Raw genomic sequence first — 21,556 nt, forward strand, 5'->3', positions numbered from 1 at the left:
GGTCTCGTTGGGTCGGTCATATCGATCCCTCAACGTGATCAGATCCACCATATCGGCGGCACACGTTCTGGTACAGGGCATACCCGTAGGTCAAGATACACTGGTTTGTCGACTACTACGGGGTGCCGAATTGTCGAGACCCCGGCACCCAAGTATTCACGCCTCTGGCAGGTGGATGTGGTGCTGAGATTCCTTAGGGAATGGCCGGACAATCATTTTTTTGTCACTGAAACAACTTTCAGCCAAACCAGCCCTCTTATTATGCCTCGCCTCATTTAGACGGGTGGCAGATGTTGGGGCTTGCGATATGGATGGTTTCTCTCTCACACCAGACGGGGTTGCCTTTACCATGTCGGGACGGACTAAGTCCGATTCGTCTTCAGTGTCAGACGCCACACTATGCGTGGTCGGAATGCTAATGGGGTACACCGATACCTCTACCCCTTCGAACTCATTCGACGGGTCACCTTCTGACTCCTTACGTGAACCCTCATGGACCGGTGTCCGCTGGCTATTGTCTTTAGCGGGCTTCGAACCTTGTTTCGGAGCCCACTCGGTCAGGGGAGCGGCGGCCTCACAAGCCTTTTCAGACGACTATTCCCTAGCCGACATTATACGCTGCGCGGACTGAGCGCGAGAGAGTACGTTTAGAACGTTCTATTTTCGGCAAACATCTCATGCTTCCTTCACATTGGTCAATTCAAAGCTTTAAAAATGCAAATATGAAGCCTCCTGTCATGTGGTAAAATTGAAGATTATACTAGCTTTAGTGTACTAATAATCTTAATTTTAGTAATGACAGGAGGCGAATATTTCCCACCCTATAGGATCCCTCCCATGTTTCTCGTGTTGAACAGAATATGTCCTTTATGTTCAGGAAGGTGAGTACGTATGGTTTGTATGTTTGCTACTTAGACCTGTATCTTGTGGGTCTTGTATAGGTTGAATATTAGACATGAACCTTGCATTATGTTGTGTTTATAGATTCTTAAATATCATTGCTTTAGAATTAATATATATTGATATGTTTCACATTCTAAGGTTCGTTGGTATATCAGATGCTTAATGCTTATTGTATGCGGACAAGTTATCAAGCCAGAGACCTTTCACCTTTTTCTTTTTCTTGCAGCGTGAACGTCTTCTCATCGAGACAAAGATTCACCTTCCATTCCTCTGCATCGCGGAACTACTGGAATTGGATATTCTAATATGTTGTTGAACTGTTGACGTAATATGATTATGTCTCTTGTTGTTATTTATTGTTTCGCTTCAAAGAAAGAGGAAGTGATGTCATAGAACAGGGCCTTTTATGGGCATCATAACTTTTTTCTGATTGGTTGTTATGTTTCTATGCTGCTGGAGTTTTCAGTAAAGAAAGATATGCAAATATTTGCCTCCTGTCATTACTAAAATTAAGATTATTAGTACACTAAAGCTAGTATAATCTTCAATTATATAGGGGTTATTCACTTTGTTTTGTTTGTATCTGCTTCTTGTGAAATCACAAACCATTTGATTATAGATAATGTGAACTAGGATAGATGTAATGTAGCTTCAGGCTTGTGTTCTGCAGCTGGTGTACAAATTTAATTTAAATGTGTGTGGAGTTTCAACTAAAAGTGCATCATTCAGAGATATAATTCAATGTCATAATGCTGAATTGTTTATTTGATTTCTTTTCCTTGAAGATCTAGTGTGGGAGAGATAGTATCTGCATGTTAGTAAATCTAGAAAAATGAATAAATATTATTCAAAAAAATTATTTTTTACTGGTAAAAATAAAATGACAGATATGTTTGCGTTGTCATCATCTGTGGCATTCCGGATCCCTTGTCAGGCTGCAAATGCATAGAATTTTTAAAGCCATAATTTTGCATGCTGTGTCCAGAAGTAGCCCGACAAGCATAAATATAAATGTGGCGAGTGTTGAAACAAACACTGCCACCAAGGCAACTTGGGTTCCACTAATTATTAGTTTATTTGTAAATTGGCTAGTGTAATAGGCCTTGGACTATTCCAGTTACAAAAAAAGCAGTGAGGTTTAATTTTCCTTTATGTAACAGTTTTTTTATTTAGTTTTTTTAATACCAATATTATTTTGAGAAAGTTGGCATGTTTTCCTAAAACAAACTTTATTTCTGTAGAGATTTTCTGTGCTAGTAAAAACTTTAAGGATCACTATAGGGTCGGGAACACAAACATGTATTCCTGACCCTATATTGTTAACACCACCATCTAGCCCCTCTGGGTCCCTCATGCCTCCATAAATATAGCAAAATCTTACAGTATTCAAGCCAGAAGCTGTAACTCTGCATGCTGTTTGCCTAAAAAAAACAAGCAGTCTGACATCATTAGAAGTGGTAGCCTGATCCAATCACAATGCTTCCCCATAGGATTGTTGAGACTGACAATGAGGCAGATCAGGGGCAGAGCCAGCATGATTCAAACACACAGCCCTGGCCAATCAGCATCTCCTCATAGAGGTGAATTGCATCAATGAATCTCTATGAGGAAAGTTCAGTGTCTGCATGCAGAGGGAGGAGATACTGAATGTTTGGATGCATTTTAGGCAGCCATGACCCAGGAAGGATCTCTAACAGCTATCTAAGGAGTGGCCAGTGACGTTATCACTAGGCTGTAATGTAAACACTGCATTTTCTCTGAAAAGACAGTGTTTACAGCAAAAAGCCTGAAGGTAATGATTCTACTCACCAGAACAAATTCAATAAGCTATAGTTGTTCTGGTGACTATAGTGTCCCTTTAAAGGGACACTATAGTCGCCTGAACAACCTTAGCTTAATGAAGCAGTTTTGGTGTATAGAACATGCCCCTGCAGCCTCACTGCTCAATCCTCTGCAATTTATTAGTTAAATCCCTTTGTTTATGAACCCTAGTCACACCTCCCTGCATGTGACTTGCACAGCCTTCAATAAACACTTCCTGTAAAGAGAGCCATATTTAGGCTTTCTTTATTGCAAGTTCTGTTTAATTAAGATTTTCTTATCCCTTGCTATGTTAATAGCTTGCTAGACCCTGCAAGAGCCTCCTGTATCTGGTTAAAGTTCAATTTAGAGATTGAGATACAATTATTTAAGGTAAATTACATCTGTTTGAAAGTGAAACAGTTTTTTTTTGCATGCAGGCTCTGTCAAACATAGCCAGGGGAGGTGTGGCTAGGGCTGCATAAACAGAAACAAAGTGATTTTGATACCGGAGAAACTGACGGAAGCCAAGCACAGAGAGAGGGACACAGGTTTCTTCAGGAAGGAAGAGATTCTTTATTCGATTCACCGAATGGGACTCAGAGGGACTAATGTCACCAAAATACAACAAGATCTGAGCCCCTAACAATAGTGTAGGCTCCTTATATAGGCATGTAACTCCTCCCATAATAAGCTCCACCCACACATACTCTTACCCAATCAACCGAATAAGAACTAACTTCCTGTTTGACCACATGGCTTGCCCAGCACAATGGAGGAGGGGAATACTACATCCTGTATTCTCGCACATGCTCCGTACACTACTGATTATATCTTTGCCACGTGCAACCAACCGACCGATACACCAGTATACGCACGTACACATGCCACGTGGTAATTTCGGCCTACTAAATTTATTTTCACCGAGATTCCACCACATTCCCCCCTTTGATGCTTCTGATATTTTCACAATTCCAGAGGCATCACTTAACCATAGTTTGCATATACCTCAGGTTGCCATGAACCAGACCAGACTTTGCGACTCCCTAAAAGACATGAATCCCTCAACATTCCTCTTCCTGTACTAGTTCTCCCTGATTTAGAGCCTCATATCTATATATAGCCATTATCTGTGCAGCAGCCTTTCTCTCTGCTATATTTTCTATAATGCCCTGCACAGACCTAACTACCAAAGGAATAAGACATGGCAGGAGAAGACACAGCATCAAGATTAGCATGACTCCACCTACCAATGCCTTAAGTCATCCAAACTGCTCATACCAGTTACCAAACCAACTACTTGGATTATACCCTTTCCATACCTGAGTAGGCACATGCGCTAGTTTAACCATATGGCTAGTAAGCTCAGCTATTGCTTGCCCTTCGTCTTCTATTTGAAGACAGCAATTGCTTAGGTTAAACTTCCCACATACACCTCCCTCTACTGCCAATAGGTAATCCAAAGCTAATCTATTTTGGTAAACGGCTGTCCTCATCCTAGTATTATGCTTCGCTAAGAGATTGAGCGCTTGCGATGTCTCATTGGTAATTATCTCAACCACTGCCTGTAACCTTATAATACGATTGAGCATATATATTGGGGTTCTATATCCAAAAGTACCATCCTCTGCCCATGTAGCTGGCCCATAATAATCTATAATACGTTGGGGAGGCCATTCATTATCTTCCCAGGTACCTATCTCTAAGGGTCCTCTTTTCTTCCTATGATTCACATCATATACCTTAACTCCCAAAGTCTCTCCTGTTTCAATAGGCAACAAGAAGAAGGATGGTTTGAGCATACCTAACACACATGCCCCTTCCCAGTCCTGTGGTAACTCCGAATAGGCTTTCTTACCACAGATCCAGTACAAATTTGCTGGGGCTTTCCAACTAGATGTAATAGATCAAACCACACGTCCTTTAAATTGGTATAATTTGCAAACGGGTTAGGTGGTTCTGAGACATTTGAAGCTGACCACCAAGTTGTATTCTTTGTATTATCATCATAAGCTTTTTGCCCTAGACAAGTCAATTCTCCTACAGATGTATTAAACATTATTCCTTTCCTTGCTATGCAAACATAACCTATAATGGAGGTCTTTAATCGCCACTCAGATTTACCTCTAACACTCATTTGATAATCGGCTTGAGAAGATATTTGTTCAATTGTCTCAGAACCAGAATACATTACCTCCTTTGCTTCCCAGGGCCATTGGTCTCCCATATTAGTACCTCCACACACATAGCAGTTGGTCACATTAAGACTACCAGCAATACTCTCAGCTAGATCAATAAACAGGTTTTTAGCATTATGGGGGATCTTATTTTCTTCACTCATCTCTTCATCAAAAGAATGGAAAACCTGATAAGTTTGGGATGCTACGGTATCGGTCTCTATCCCTATAAATAATATTGTCCCAGGATCCAAACCCGTCCCATATATCTGAAACCCAAATATGTTTCCGAACCTATCTATAAATTGTTCAGGATTATTGATAAGTATATGGATTACATTCCATAGACTTACAATATGGTTTGGTAGGCAACTTAGTAACAATCATATCCCTATCTACTGTCTGTCCCCAAGTTGCCCACCCCACACAAGACCAATATGGACAATAATTATAATCCTTATCTGGGCATTTTGGATTTACATACTTGTTTTTACTACTGGGACAAATATACTTATCATTAGACCCATACGTTCTCTCCCACTTAAGATCCCCACATACATTCCATGGTTTTCTACCACTTGATATCGCCTTACATGCATCAAATAGCAGAACACCCGAAGAATGTACGGTTTCTAATACTGTCTTATTTATTAGGGTCCCCTGTAAGTCTCCATTCTGGAGGGTCAACCAAATTGTACGGGGTTGATACTCTGGATTGAAGCACTTAGGTTCTCCTACTCCTAAATGGCATACACTATAATCTATACCTAAGTATCTACACCTAGATACATATCCTTTACACTCATATTCTGAATGCCAAATAAGGGTCTGGGAAATATGATTACCTGTTATAGTAGTCTTAATTCAAACCTCACAGCTAGGTGTGTCGGTACCTCTGCCTTCCTGAATAATTAAAAACACAAATATATACATTATCAGGTGCGTTTCTCTTGACGTCCTCATCCTCATTCTTCGTCCGTGCGATGGCACCTCAGCTTCCAGGATGTAAGGGCTGCAAGGAATGGAGTTCTTCAAGTCCTCTCTTCCCTTCACAGAGGTCCCTTCAAGACACTCTGGCTATGTCACGTGGGTAAGTGGTCAGGCTTTATTATGGCCGTCAAAACACTTACTTGCTGATCTCTTTAATCACACTTGGAATCCCGATATCTCCTAGTCACTCCGACTGAGTTGTGCGCTTTAACCGGATCTTGCAGGGATTCTCTGGATCTGGTGTAGCTTGCCAAGAATCTACTGATGCTGGTTTAACCCTGGAGTGATGAATCCACGGAGTCACTTCGGCCACCTTTATAGCTGTAGGGGTAGACAAAAGAACAACATAAGGACCCCTCCACTTAGGCCCCAACGGTACACTGTTCCACTCTTTTATCCATACTTGATCTCCTGGATGATAACTATGAACAGGGGGATAAATATTCACAGGTAATCTATCTTGTACCCACTTCTATACCTCCTCCATAGTTTTACCCAACTCTACAACCTGCTGCCGGGTAATTCCTTCTCCCAACTGACTCAAATCCCCCCTTAAGTTACCAAGTACGGGAGGTGGACGCCCATACATGATTTCAAAAGGTGAGAGACCCATCCTTCTGGTAGGTGTACTACGAATACGCAACAGAGCTATGGGCAAAAGAACATTCCACTTAAGCTGAGTCTCTTGACACATCTTTGCCAATTGGTTCTTAATAGTTCTGTTCATCCTTTCTACTTTCCCAGAGCTCTGAGGTCTATATGCCGTATGAAGCTTCCACTTAATACCAAGCATATGAGTCAGTTGTTGTAGGCACTGGTGAACAAAGGCTGGACCATTATCCGATCCTATAGAGCATGGTAGTCCATATCGGGGTATTATTTCTCGCAACAGGAATCGCACAACTTCTCTTGCTTTCTCTGTACGAGTAGGACATGCTTCTACCCAACCTGAGTAGGTACACACAACTACTAGTAGGTAGCGATGTCCACCGGATTTAGGCATTACTGTATAATCTATTTGAAGATCGGACATAGGGAGTCCCCCCATATACTGGACTCCCGGTGGTTTCACTGGTCCTTGCCTTGCGTTATTCTTGGAACATATCACACATCTTCGTACAATGGCTTGAGTCAAGTTGGACAATCTTGGTATATAGAAATGTTTCTTGAGAGATTCTTCCATACTATCTCTTCCAGAATGTGTCCCGTTATGATAGTTCTGGACAATTTCTACAGCTAGTGATGCCGGAATAACTATTCTTCCATCTTCTAACTGATACCAATTGTTCTCCAGGTACTTCCCAGCTTCAGTCTTTAACCACTCTTCTTCTTGAGCTGTATAAACTGGAGTCCATTGAGACAGTGGGGTCGGTATAAGAGCAGCTATATGTTCCACATACTCCTGTTTTCCTGATTCAGCGGCACGCTTAGCTGCATTATCTGCCATCCGATTTCCTTTGGTTACATCACCATCACCTTTCAGATGCGCCCGACAATGTATGATACCAACTTCTTTCGGTTCCCATACGGCTTCCAGTAGTTGTAATATCTCAGCTGCGTACTTGATTTCTTTACCCTCTGAGTTCAATAATCCTCTTTCTTTATACAAAGCTCCGTGGGCATGAGTGGTTAAAAACGCATACTTGGAATCCGTGTAGATGTTCACTCTTAGACCTTCAGCCAATTGTAACGCTCGTGTGAGTGCAATTAGTTCTGCCTTCTGTGCCGATGTTCCTTTTGACAATGACCGAGCTTCTATCACCTTGTCTATGGTTGTTACTGCATATCCTGCATAGCGAATCCCTTCTTTCACATAACTACTGCCGTCCGTATAGTACTGGACATCAGGGTTCTGAATGGGAAAGTCACAAAGGTCGGGTCTACTTGAGAACACTTCATCCATCACCTCCAGGCAATGTTGACTCTCAGTAGGTTGTGGCAAAAGGGTAGCTGGATTTAAGGTGTTAACAGTCTCTAGGTGCACTCTCGGGTTCTCACACAACATAGCTTGATACTTAGTCATGCGGCTGTTACTAAACCAATGATTGCCTTTATAGTCTAGCAACGTCTGTACTGCGTGCGGGACTCCCACGTAGAGTTCCTGACCCAGAGAGAGCTTGGCAGCTTCGGCTACCAGCAAGGCGGCAGCAGCTACGGCTCTTAGACAAGGTGGAAGACCACTGGCCACTGCATCCAGTTGTTTGTACATATATGCAACAGGTCGTTGCCATGATCCCAAGTACTGTTTCAATACTCCCACAGCCATTCTTCTTTGCTCATGTACATATAAGTAGAATGGGCGTGTATGATCAGGTAGACCTAATGCTGGGGCACTCATCAAAGCCTTCTTCACATCTTCAAATTCCTTTTGCTGTTCAGGGGTCCACAGGAAGGGATTGTGCTCTGTACCTTTTATAGCCGCATAAAGAGGTTTCGCCAATATCGCATAACTGGGAATCCATATCCTACAGAAGCCTGCTGCCCCAAGAATTCCCGCACTTGTCTTCTATTCTTGGGGTATTTGGCATACAGCTTCTTTTCTCTCTGGCCCCATTATTCTTTGACCTTCAGAGATATGGAATCCAAGATACTTGACAGTTGGCTGACACAACTGAGCTTTCTTCCTGGACACCTTGTATCCTGCCTTCCTGAGAATGTGTAGTAAATCATGTGTTGCTTGCTGACATATTTCTCTTGTAACTGCCGCTATCAACAAATCATCTACGTATTGCAATAGTACACACTCTCCTGGGATGGACTTGAAATCCAGTAAGTCTTGACTTAAAGCTGATCCAAATAGGGTAGGTGAGTTTTTAAACCCTTGGGGCAGTCTTGTCCAAGTCATCTGGCGTTTCGAGCCCGTTACAGCATTTTCCCATTGGAATGCGAAGATACACTGGCTTTCCGCAGCAATTCAAAGGCAAAAGAAGGCATCTTTGAGATCTAGGACAGTAAAATAGGTAGCCCCGCCCAGAATTAAAGCAAGCAGGTTATATGGATTGGGCACAACTGGGTGTATACTTACGACCGCATCATTGACTGCTCTCAAGTCCTGCACAGGGCGATACTCATCTGTACCGGGCTTTTGAACAGGCAACAATGGGGTGTTCCAGGGGGAAGTACAGAATTTTAGGATACCATACCATATGAACTTATCCAAATAGGATTGTATATTCTTCTTGGCCTTTTGTGGGATGTGATATTGTCTTAAGCTCACTGGATAGACCCCAAGTTTTAGTTCAATTCGAATTGGTGGAATATTGCGAGCAAGTCCTGGTGGGTTGTTCTCTGCCCACACTCCTGGTATATTGAACAAGGATTCATCACTCTTAGGGTTTTGGCTAGTCAACACTGTATAAAGTCGCCACTCTTCTTCCTTTGGTACAGATATTGTCATTATACCTGAAGTTCCATTGAACTTTAACCCCTTAAGGACCAAACTTCTGGAATAAAAGGGAATCATGACATGTCACACATGTCATGTGTCCTTAAGGGGTTAAAGATGTTGTTCCATTAGGTAGAAACGTTATCTGTGCTTGTAATTTTGACAACAAATCACGTCCTAGCAGTTGGACCGGACATTCAGGCATATAAAGGAATTGATGTTTCACTACGTGGCCTCCCAATGTACAGAGTCGACTTTTAAGAACCGGTTTAGCAGCACTCCTTCCAGTTGCTCCTATTATGGTCATAGTTCTTCCAGATGGAGGAGCAACTAGGTCAGTCACCACCGAATGTTCAGCACCAGTATCAATCATGAAAGCACTCCTTTTTCCCCCTATTGCTACATCGACTATAGGCTCCGCTCGACCAAGGGGGATGGAGCCCGGTCGGTATCAATAGTCCTCCATGACTGTGTCCGCCAAACCTACAAAGTCCCTATCTCCTCTATCGCGGGGTCTCTGCGCTGCTGGATAGTACCTGTCTCCACTAACACTTCCTCTATTATTACCACTATTCCCTCCAGGACCTCCTCTACCTCTCGCTCTGCCTCTATAATTACTATATCCTGCCCTAGGTCTGTCTCTCTCATACTGTTCTCTTCGCGGACACTCACTTCTCCAATGCCCTTCTTCCCTACAGTACGCGCATTGATTCCTACTCAAAGGTTCCCCATTCCATTTACTCTCGCCTTTATCCGTTCCCCTATACACTTCTTTTTCCCTTCTATCTACGCCTGCGATAGCTACCGCTAGCATATCTGCTTTCCTACGCATTTTACGCTCTTCCTCCTTCTTTGTCTCTGTCTCCCTATTCATATATACTTTATTGGCTATCTCCATGAGTTGGGTTATAGACATCCCTACGAACCCCTCTAACTTTTGTAGCTTGCGCTTTAAATCTCCGTAGGCTTGGCTGACAAAGGCGGAGTTAACCATCCGGGAATTCTCAGTTGCCTCCGGATTAAAGGGGGTATACAAATGGTATGCCTCCAATAATCGGTCATAAAAGACACTGGGCGATTCATCACATTTCTGTAATACCTCAGCCGTCTTAGACATGTTAATCGCCTTCTTTCCTCCAGCTTTCATGCCAGCAATAAAAGCGTCTCTATATGCTTTTAAATGGACCATGTCTGCGCCATTGACATTCCAATTTGGATCGGTGTTTGGATAATGGGCTGCGGCCCATGCTGCTGTGTTGGCCTGATTTTGTGTACGGGCCACTTCTTCCAGCGCTTTAATTGCCGCTTGATTTATCCTTGTCCTTTCCTCATTATTAAACAATGTCATCTACAATTGCTGGCAATCAGCCCAAGTGGGATTATGTGTCTGGACTATAGAGGTAAACAAATCCGTCATGGCTTGAGGCTTTTACGGTGTAAGAGGAGTTATGGGTCTTCCAATTAAATAGATCAGTGGTTGTAAAAGGGACATAGACGAAGACTGGATCAGCATATTGTATCTGGCCGTCACCGTTAATATGTGTCGGGCCAGGAGTCAATCGAAGAGGCATCTGATAATGTCGGGGTTGTAGGGTACCAGTCATTTGTCGGGTTAGTATGGGGCTTTGTTGAGATAAGTCAGTTAGGGGTTCCGGTCGAGGGGTAGTAAGACAAGGGGATGGGGACGCTTTACTAAGGGGAAGGTTGGTAAGTAAAATATTCCGGGCCGGGCTAGGAGGAGCCTGACCGGAAACTAGATATGGCGCCAAATCTGGGTAGGTGGAGTTAACGGAGGTAGGTATCGGAAGGGGAGGGTTTGAAACAAGAGGGCTGGGCTCTGAGCTAGAGGAGGGAGTAGGTGGGGACAACGGGGCAAGGGGAGTAGCGTTTCCAACAGCACCTCCTCTTCCTCTTCCGGTGGAAGAGGAGTAAGGGGGCGGCATGGGGATCTCAGACTCAGGGGGCGTATCCAAAATGGGCGTGATTACGGCCTTGGTGGACAAGCGAGTCCTGGCCACCATGAGACGACATTGTTCCTCGTGGCATACTCGGATCCATTTTGGCGAGTCATTTACCGCCTGCCTCCAACAATCAATAAATGGAAACTGACCGTAAAGTTCAGGCCTACCTGATACAGCCACGTGTACACGCTGTACCAGATTAGGATCCAAACTGCCAGGTGGTGGCCATGCGGCAACCAAAGTAGACCATTCCCTACCACATAAAGTAGTCAGGCGTGCTGGAGACATCTTTACCCCAAAATCACATACAGTATATCCCTTTTTAAAGTTCTTTAACATACATCCTAAGGGATCCAAAACCGTTGAATCTGACGCGCCCATACTTAACAATGAAGCGTCGTCTCCAACAGAAACTAAACAAACACTCTTCCAACGGTCACACCCGTTCCCTCGGCAACAGCACCACGTGGTACAGTTACTAAGCGAAACGCACACAACAAAACACTGAGGGAATTCCCGTAAACACACAGCTGTTACACCAGTCACTAAGTAACTAATACTGTGCCCTTTGGCAAAACTATACGGTCACCCACGCTATAATTCCCTATATCTGAATTACCCGTCTATAACATACCCCAGTAACATCGTCTTTACAAACATTAGTTATAGTACGGTTAGCATTGGTTAGAGTACAATTTAAAGTCACAGTTCAATTAGTAGTGGTTATGGTGTTAAACATACAACATAGACGACAATTATTAGTACTTATTTACAGTATCAGTAATTATACCTGGTTATGGTACCGTGCGCTATAGTACAGTTACACACTATTCACACTCTCGCTAGATGGCAGAGCTCACGCTATCTAGCAAGATATACACGCTACTACAACAATCTTTAACACATTTACAATTCCCAACTAATCTATTGGCCAGTACCTCGATGGACTACCTAAAACTATCTACATACGTTTTGGTTAGCCACACTGCCCAAGCACCACATATAGCGAACTAGAGGGCGGAATTTACAACAGCACCCTTTTAGTCTATTTACTCTATCAAAAATCTAGTGGGTTCCAAATTTACACGCCTTCCCACTTAGCCAAGATAGGTTGAGATCTAGCGGACCGAATTTACACAGACGCCGCTTAGTCTCCCGGTCCCTCCGACCTAGCGAATGAAATATACACCCTAGCACGCTAGTCTAGACAAGACACCGGTGTCCGGCTAGGGCTATTTACACCAGAACCCCGCCTGACTCCAAACCAAAATTAAACGGGCTGACTACAGGGCGTTTAATTGAGCGGTGCGCCTTCGCTCCTTCCCTCCACTGGAGGGGGCAGATTCCAAATAACCCCTTATGGGCCTACTGCACAATCGGTATCCAATACCCGTAGTGGGTCCACCGTCTAAAACAGCGGTCGTCTTACCTCCTCGTTCCTGAACCTGAGTTCACACTCATCGACGGGGACACCCCAGCACTTACTACGTAGAGGCCGATGATCTCCTGGACAACAGACCAGTGGCACCGAGACGAAGGGAGGTCCACGCAGAAGTTCAGGGGTGCAGCCGTAGAGAACGTGGGCAAAGATAGACCGTCTCACGCCTCTGCTTCTCAGCTACCGTTGAACGATGAGCTTCCCGGCCAATGCACCAAATGATACCGGAGAAACTGACGGAAGCCAAGCACAGAGAGATGGACACTAGTTTCTTCAGGAAGGAAGAGATTCTTTATTCGGTTCACCGAACGGGACTCAGAGAGACTAATGTCACCAAAATACAACAAGATCTGAGCCCCGAACAATAGTGTAGGCTCCTTATATAGGCATGTAACTCCTCCCATAATAAGCTCCACCCACACATACTCTTACCCAATCAACCGAATAAGAACTAACTTCCTGTTTGACCACATGGCTTGCCCAGCACAATGGAGGAGGGGAATACTACATCCTGTATTCTCGCACATGCTCCGTACACTACTGATTGTATCTTTGCCACGTGCAACCAACCGACCGATACGCCAGTATACGCACGTACACATGCCACGTGGTAATCTCGGCCTACTAAATTTATTTTCACCGAGATTCCACCACAATTTAACTCCTAAATTACAGTGAATTGAGCAGTGAAATTGCAGGGGAATGATCTATACACTAAAACTGCTTTATTTAGCTAAAGTAATTTAGGTGACTATAGTGTTCCTTTAGAGGATTACTCCAGCCATACAGCTCAGCCTGCTGTAGTGGTTTTGATGACCAGTGCACCCTGGCGCCATTCACTGGTAATGGGGCAAACTTTTACAATTTGATAATGCCAGGCCTCGGGTCTCCTCTGTAGGCAACTTTACAATCTGCCATTCCTGCCGCTCATTCATTACCTGAGAGCGTCAGCTGACTACTCTCAGGGAATGAATGAGAGTGTCTGTGCATCAAAATTTATGTCACAGAACTGACATTAGCCTTAAACTCTTGTTCCATGCTGGCTGATGGAGCCTTGTGACACTGCTGGAGGTGGCGTTGCATCTCTCGCAGCAAATGGGTTAAACTCAGTATGTGCAGCATTTTACAGCAAAATTCTGCACATACAGACTCCAGCACCATGTCCACTTCAAATCGCTGAAGTAGTCATGGTGCTTGGAGTAACCCTTTAAGATCTTTGTCTATAGAAGAGGCAGAGTATCTGTTTTTACATCTCAGAGAGAGCTCAGCCAGTCAAGGGACCAGGTTAGGTCTTAACTCCTTAAATGTCCTGCAACATTGTGCAGCGTCTGATTGAAGTTGGAAGTGAGTGACAGTCATCTGAGAGGAGCCTTTGTGCTACCCAAAGGCAAACCATAAAAATGGTCACATAAAAGACCAATAAATGAAATGCTCCCCCTAGTTTCTTTTAATTTTTTATTTTTTTTTTTAAATTCTTTCTTTTTGTTGTGCATGATATAACAATAGGCTTGTTCAGCCACAATAGCAGTCACAAGCAGTAATGTAACAAACAGTTGAAACATAAAGTGGCATATGAGTATACAGCACATTTTTAGTTTTGTAAGAGAACAATAATAGGGTGAAATTAGACCGATTAAACTGTGGCATGAGTAGGTGCACATTTTTTTTTCTTTTTAAAAAAAACAAAAAAAACAGGCTTAGTATAACTGATGAGTGTCAATTAAGTATTCTAGAATAAACATGTAACAGTATTGTAATGCAAGATAACGTCTTATGTTAAACAGGCTGGGTGTGTGGGGGTATCAGGGATTTTTAGCTGGTCGACAAGTAACCACATATACTTATTCGCCTTAAGAGTTTAGTTACAAGCATTTTCAAGAATAGCAGTAGTAGGATAGGTGTAGACTTGCTGGGCTGCGTTCTAGCTAAGTACAGTTAACTAATGTAGCAAGTTCGCTTGTTAGTCACATGAAGGATATCATTTGGCTAGATCTTTACCCTGTGGCACTGGGTTAAGCTCCCCTTTCCCTGCATTAGGACACAGCCTGGTTCTGCTAATAGGTCTGTGTGTCTATGTCCCCCGTTAGTGTCTCATGGGCTGCTATTGCAGGAACCGGCTTAAATTGCACTTAAGTAAAATCATGTTACATGTAGAGATTTACCGCTTAAGACAGATCATGCCTGTTTATATAATGCAGGCAGGGGTGCGTCGCCTTAAGGGTCATCACCGGGTGAAAACATATAACGTGTACAGGCTTGTGTATGTCAGATTAAACGGCTAGGCAAGATTATGAGTATTGGTGGGGATATTAACTAGACATCTGCTGAAGGTGAGCATTGCAATGTCCTGCATGGTGTAGGCTGTAGATACAGGACTCCATCTCCACTCGCCACTCGGGTTAGCTCAGTTTAGCCGATGCCCACCGGGTATATAGGGCTGTCCATTATGTGGGTGGCTTGCCATAGTGCAATATCGTCGCCTGGTGTGGAGATGTCCAGCTGTAAACGGCCCCGCCGTCGGTCCTGAAGTGGTTTGGTCGTGTGCCTTAGGGCTGGCGTTCGTGTGTGAAGGCAGATCAGGCTGGAGTCCCTCCGCGGAGTGTCGCCTCTTGTCGGGTCGGCCCGAAGGTAGGTTCTTTGGTGGGGAGCGGCATGGGATACCTCTGAGCCTCGTTCGCAGGTCTGTCGCTATCTCCATTCCACTCGCCCGGGCTTTTAGCGGTTACGTTCCGGCGGGTATCGAGTGGGCACAGATCAGAGCCCCCTCCGATCCAGTCTCTCCGACCCCGGTGTCTGTCTCCACCAGGGCTCTGTGGGGAGTGTGGCCAGTCAAGAGGGAGAGTCCACATGCCTCTGGGTATGAGTGTTCAGCGTTGAGTTTGCCGCCATTTTACACTGTGACATCAGGTCTAATGAGAAAATAAAGGGAATAATAATAGGACAAGAGAAACTTAAAACTTTACTTTATGCAGATGATGTCCTAATCACTATATCAGACCCTATAATATCAATAGACGAACTGTTAAAGGTGATTTATGAATTTGGGCATTATTCCAATTTCAAGTTAAATGTAGATAAGACAACTATTCTTGCCAAAAATATAAAGAAGGAAGAGAAAATATATATTAAAGCGAAATATAGTTTCGAATGGGCAAAAAAATGTATTACCTATCTAGGCATTAAGATTTCCAGTAATCCTTTTAGGATTATGGAATATAATGTTCTACCTCTAATGATGCAAATTAATAAACAACTAAAGGATTTGAGAACAGCAGAGATATCATGGACAGGTAGAATCAACATCGTAAAGTCTTATTTGGTCCCTAGATGGAGTTATATATTCCGTATGTTACCATTGAAAATGCCTAAACCATGGCTCATGATGATTCAAGCTGCTTTAGACAAATATATATGGCTGGGGAAAAAACCCAGAGTTAATAAAAAAAATTTGAATTTAAAGCCTAATTTGGGAGGGATGGGAATCCCTGATATTACGGATATATATGAAGCTTGTTCATTGGCGCATGTTATTTCCTCTATGAAAGAGAGTTCTAGTGGTGAACCATGGGAAAAAATTGAGGCTAGGAAAGCGGCAGCTCCGGACTTAACGACTTTATTCTGGAGTATAGATAAGTTTGAGAAAGATGATATGGGTCTAATCCTAGCTAACCTATTGGCCCAATGGAGAATCTGGAAAAAAAGACTTAAGATTGAAGATAAAATTATCATTGACTTACCACTGCATGTATTGGCCAATAATATTGAGGATCTAAATCTAGAGCCATGGTTAAGCAAAGGTATTAATAGAATAGACCAGCTATTCCAACAGCAACAAATCAGACCCTTTGAGGAGATTAAACAAATTTTTCTGCTTTCTTATAGAGAAAGTTTTGCGTATCTAAGGATAAAACATTTCCTAATGAGACATAGAATAACTGAGATTTCTGAGGAATTACAACCTTTTTTGGATTTGATAAACATCAGACATAATAAAAATTTAGTTTCTAAAAGCTCAAAACTTTTTAGTAAATATAAGGTAATCCCTGAATTCCCAGCCCTAAAAGCATGGGAAAGAGACTTACAAATTACAATCACAAGAAAGGAATGGCTTAAGGCCAATAAAGCGGTACTGAAAGCTTCACACTGTCTAAACCTAACGGAAAGCCATTATAAAGTCATCAATAGATGGCATTATGTTCCAACTAAATTAACAAAAATATATCCAGGATCTCAATATCTCTGCTGGCGCTGCGCTTCATTGAGAGCAGACTATGTCCATATATGGTGGTCATGCCCGATCATATCTCCATTGTGGCAAAAGGTAGCGAAATTCTGCAGGGAAGCAATAGAGGTAGATCTTGATTACACCTGTAGTTCTATGATATTACATCTGGGCTGGCCTATAATTCCAAAGGATAAAAAAGAGTTAATAATTCACATTCTCATTGAAACTAAAGCTACTCTTGCAAGATTCTGGAAAAACCCAGACTCCCCGACTTGGGAGCTGATAAAACAGCAGGTCTTGAATAACTGTAAAATGGAAATAGGGATATTAAGACAAGAACACTACTTTAACCCGCGAATCGAACAATGGCAGAAATGGACTATAAAATTAGGTAGAAGAAACGATTCTTAATTCATAATAAGATGTATATGCTATGGATCTGTGGTTGGGGGTGAACCCTGTGCGTCCACTCTCAAGATATCTGTGTTTATGAGTAACCTGATCAGTAGTTATAAGGATGAGTGTTGCCTTTCGGGTTCTTAAGACCGACTCGGGACTGACCCTCGGCGGGTGCGGGACCTTTTTTTTTTTTTTTTTTCTCTTAAGTTTTGTTAATAGAGGGTCAGGGCAATTGGGAAATTTAGGGCAATGTAGAAACATTTAAGAAAGGGACTTATAACTAAGAGGAAGGAGGAAAGGGGAATTAGAAAAGGAAAGGGCCCTAACAATTTATTATAGATACTCAACTCCATCTTCTTTAGAACGAAAATTGCCAAATTATGACTAAAACGCAATATGTTTCATAGAGTCTTCCCCAGTCCTTTTCTCCATGGAGACAAGCACCTTTTGAACCCTGGTTATTGTACTTCATAGCGTTTGAAAAAGATTGTTTCCCCTAACCCTCTCCCCCTCGAATCTTGGTACAGCGAAAGGTGTGTGTGTGTGTATTGTTGTTTTATAAGGGAAAAATTTGACATAGAGAGCTTGGTGCTTTTTAGTATAGGCAGATAAAGTATGAGCACCTCATTAAGATAGGTAGTGCAATTTAATAGAAAAGAATTGGAGTATTCTTGTAAATTTGACATTTGGGGAGGGGGAATGATGGTAGAAAACGGAACCGGATACCCAGAAATCCATATGTAATGTCAACATTGGAGAATATATGTATTGATTTTTTGTATCTGTTTGTTGCATGATATGGAATTATTGTTAGAAAAGAAGGGGAAAATACAAAAAGACTGGTTCTGAATAATAGAATTTGTACTGCAATCGAAAGAACTTTAATATGTAATTTTTGTGCCACAACTCTTTGTAAAAATGATAATGTCTTTGTATGAATGATTATTTTTTTCTAAATAAAAAAAAAAAAAAAAAAAAAAAATATATTACAACAATAATATAGTCCATAAAAGTGCAGTTTGTTTGTAAAAAATGCAAAAAACGTCACTTTTACTTAAAATATCATCGTTGTAATACAATTTACCAATTTGAAACACTAATATTTGAGTTCAGCGAAGTCTCCCGAGTAAAACAGTACCCCCTATGTACAGGTTTTATGTTGTCTTGGAGAGTTACAGGGTCAAATATAGTGCTTGCGAATTAAATTCTCAGCACTTTCTCCCTGTGTTGTCAGGTATGCCAATCAAATTTTAATTAATCAAATCACCTAATTATGTTAAAAGATTACTTAAATATACACGTAGAATTTCAATATATATGCATTTATAGGTATTTAAATTCTACGTGTATACTAATGTAATCTTTTATGTAATTATATGTATTTATCTATATATATATATATTTGCGGTTATTTGCATTTTATATATAGATAGATAGATAGAGATATATATATATATATATATAGAGAGAGAGAGAGAGAGAGAGAGAGAGAGAGAGAATGTAATTCTAAGTGTATTTTGTTGCCTATATATATATATATATATATATTAATAACAAAATACAGTTAGAATGAAATTACATATGTATATATAATTTATATTACATTTTGTTTCAATATTTTATTTATTAATTTTATTATTTTATTTATTATTGTAATTATACGTATTTATATATATAATGTGTATATATCTATTATATATATATAATATATGTATATTATATATATGTAACGTCATTCTAAGTGTATTTTAATACTAATATATGTACTTATATTAGTATTAAAATACACTATGTATGACGTTGAATATATATAATATACATATATATTATATATATAATATATATATAAATATATTTATTTTATTTTTAAACATGTTTAATATTTTTTTTTTTACACTACCTACCAGCAGGGGGACTGTCTAATATTTTAGACAGTCCCCCTGCTGGCAGATCCACAGCCAGCTATAGGGGGCCATGTGTTCGCTCTTTGAGAACGATTACATGGCCCCCGGGGGCCTGATTTGCAGTGGGGGGGCTGCCTGGGCTGTGAGGCAGTCCTCCCGAAGCGGAGCGCCGGGAAGGTAAGTATCCTGGGCGCTCCAGGGCTCAAAGCCGTTACGGCGTTCTATGCTGTCGCAACGGCTTTAAAGCCCACTTAAAGCGTGACGGCATAGAACATCGTAACGGCGTTAAGGGGTTAAAGCAGCACTGTCACACCCCTGCCCCTTAAATCTTTGGTGACGGTGTTGGAATTTTGCTGAAATTACAACCCAGTCGAGATACACGGAGACTTATTAGGCAGGACTTTGTCTCTGTATATTTCCTACGCCTGACAGTTCTAGACACTGGGCAGAGATACCACCGTCTAGAAGTGGCAATCCCCCCAGCTGTCACCAGTGATGACTGCAGGGAAATGACTGTCTATGAAGGACCCCGACATGCTCTTGCGTATGCTCAACAGTTAAACAGTGACATCGGCTCCTGACACTGAAGCGCCAGGAGATTAAGAGGACCCGCTGGGAGAAGGTGGCAACACCTGCAAGGGACAGTTTCATGTACGTAAAACTCACCTTTGCCTGCCGCCACCAGACTCCCAGCGACGATGTCACTGTCGTTACTCTTTATAAAGTCTGCAAAGTCCACAGACGACGACAGTGCTGCTTTAAATGAGCTTCACTGTTTTGTTTGTGCACGTTGAGCTTTTTTCCCGATTTGTAGCTACACTGTTTCACACATTTTTGATGCGTTTAAATTATATATATATATTTTTTTTTTAAATTCTTTATTTTTCTTGTGCATGGAGAGACAGGTTACATTTTCTTGCGATGCCACAACAGCATTAGCAAGTATATTAGGAACATTAGATTTAGCATGGCATGCGATATGACAGCACATTTTTATATTAAAGATATGAGTTTAAGCTATTGATTCTGGTAATACAAGCATACATGAGGTTAATAATAAGCATTTGCGCCAGTATACTTCAATGTCGCTTTGGATCCTTAGAAAAAAATAAAATAACAGAGAGCTTAAACATGTCAGGTTACACTAGACAAAGCAGCACTATGAGGGTTAAATGTGCCCAGGCGCGAGGTGTGCATTTTATGTACCAGCAACGAACCTGGCCTTTGATAGTTCAGGTTAGGTATAGCTTTGAAGCTCAGCTTATGTGTGTTAACCGCTTGGGGTGTAGGGAGGACTTCACCGCTTGTGTAGATGGTAGGGGGGTCAGGAGTCAGTCCCGCGGCCCAGTTCCTCAGGGGTACCCCCAGATGGTACAGGCTTACCCGAGTCCCGATCTGCTGGGCCTTCAGTGTGGTAGGGATGTGTTCAGCATAATTTGACCAGCATGGAAGGTGGTGAGAGGGGTTAGTGTGCCTTTCGGTTGTAGTCCCTTGCAGCTGCCCAATCCTCCCCAGGGGGTGATTTAGAGCACTGGGGTGTCCGATATGGCAGCAGGGTTGTCGGCGCTGTGTGGTGTGCGGTCGGGTAGCAGATACCGGCTGTATGTCACCGCTGGGTTCCGGGTTCCCGCATGTTTGCAGGTCGGGTGTAGCTGTCTAAGGGAGCCCCTCTGCCTGTCCGTCATCCTTGGTTTCCTAACGGTGCTGATCTGCTTTGCTCTGGTGGTTCCTTTCTTTGCCGCCATTATAGTTTTGCTCCATAAACCGCCATGTTGGCAGCGGAGGTTCCTCCTCACTCTGGGTTCTTCGGGCCGCGGGACCAGTCCCCTGGGACCGGGATGACCCCCACCGGTCCAAAGGGGGGGGAACGAGGCCTCTACCACGTGGCTTCAGAGGTCCGAGTGGAACCCATCGGGCAGGATAGCAAGGCGGCGGCCGTCCACCTCACTCACCGCCCGTGTAGGCCTCAGATGTGGCTGTGCCGATGTGCCTTTTCCAGTGTCCGATCGCTTGTATTTAGATTGGCCTCAGCACCAGCGCCTCTTTGCCCGCAGGACCGCTTCTGCCAGACTGCAGGTAGGTCGTTTTGAGTTTTTTACAGGCTTTAAAGACGATTTTCTGCAGGAGCTCGCCTTGTGTGCGACCTCTCGGCATGGTGGTCCGGCCCCGCCCCCCTAAATTATATATATTTTTTTATTTAAATTTTTTATTGCATTTTTAGAATCATTCTGCACTTTTTGATGATTATTTTTGTAGATCTGTGCCTTTCATATGTGTGTAACTATTCATGAGAAAATTAGCTGCACAATTGCACAATGTACCCTGTGAACTGATTTAGGAAAGGGTTAATTAAATGACCGATAAGAGGTCAACG

The 21,556-nt window shown here is 42.5% G+C and overlaps 1 protein-coding gene across 1 annotated transcript in view; it reads left to right on the forward strand.

Annotated features, from left to right (window-relative positions):
- Positions 1 to 21,556, forward strand: part of PIGL (phosphatidylinositol glycan anchor biosynthesis class L) — a 160,535-nt gene that overhangs the window by 103,661 nt on the left and 35,318 nt on the right. The window lies entirely within an intron of this gene.

The sequence above is a fragment of the Pelobates fuscus genome, chromosome 1, assembly GCF_036172605.1.
Source record: "Pelobates fuscus isolate aPelFus1 chromosome 1, aPelFus1.pri, whole genome shotgun sequence".
Classification (NCBI taxonomy): domain Eukaryota; kingdom Metazoa; phylum Chordata; class Amphibia; order Anura; family Pelobatidae; genus Pelobates; species Pelobates fuscus.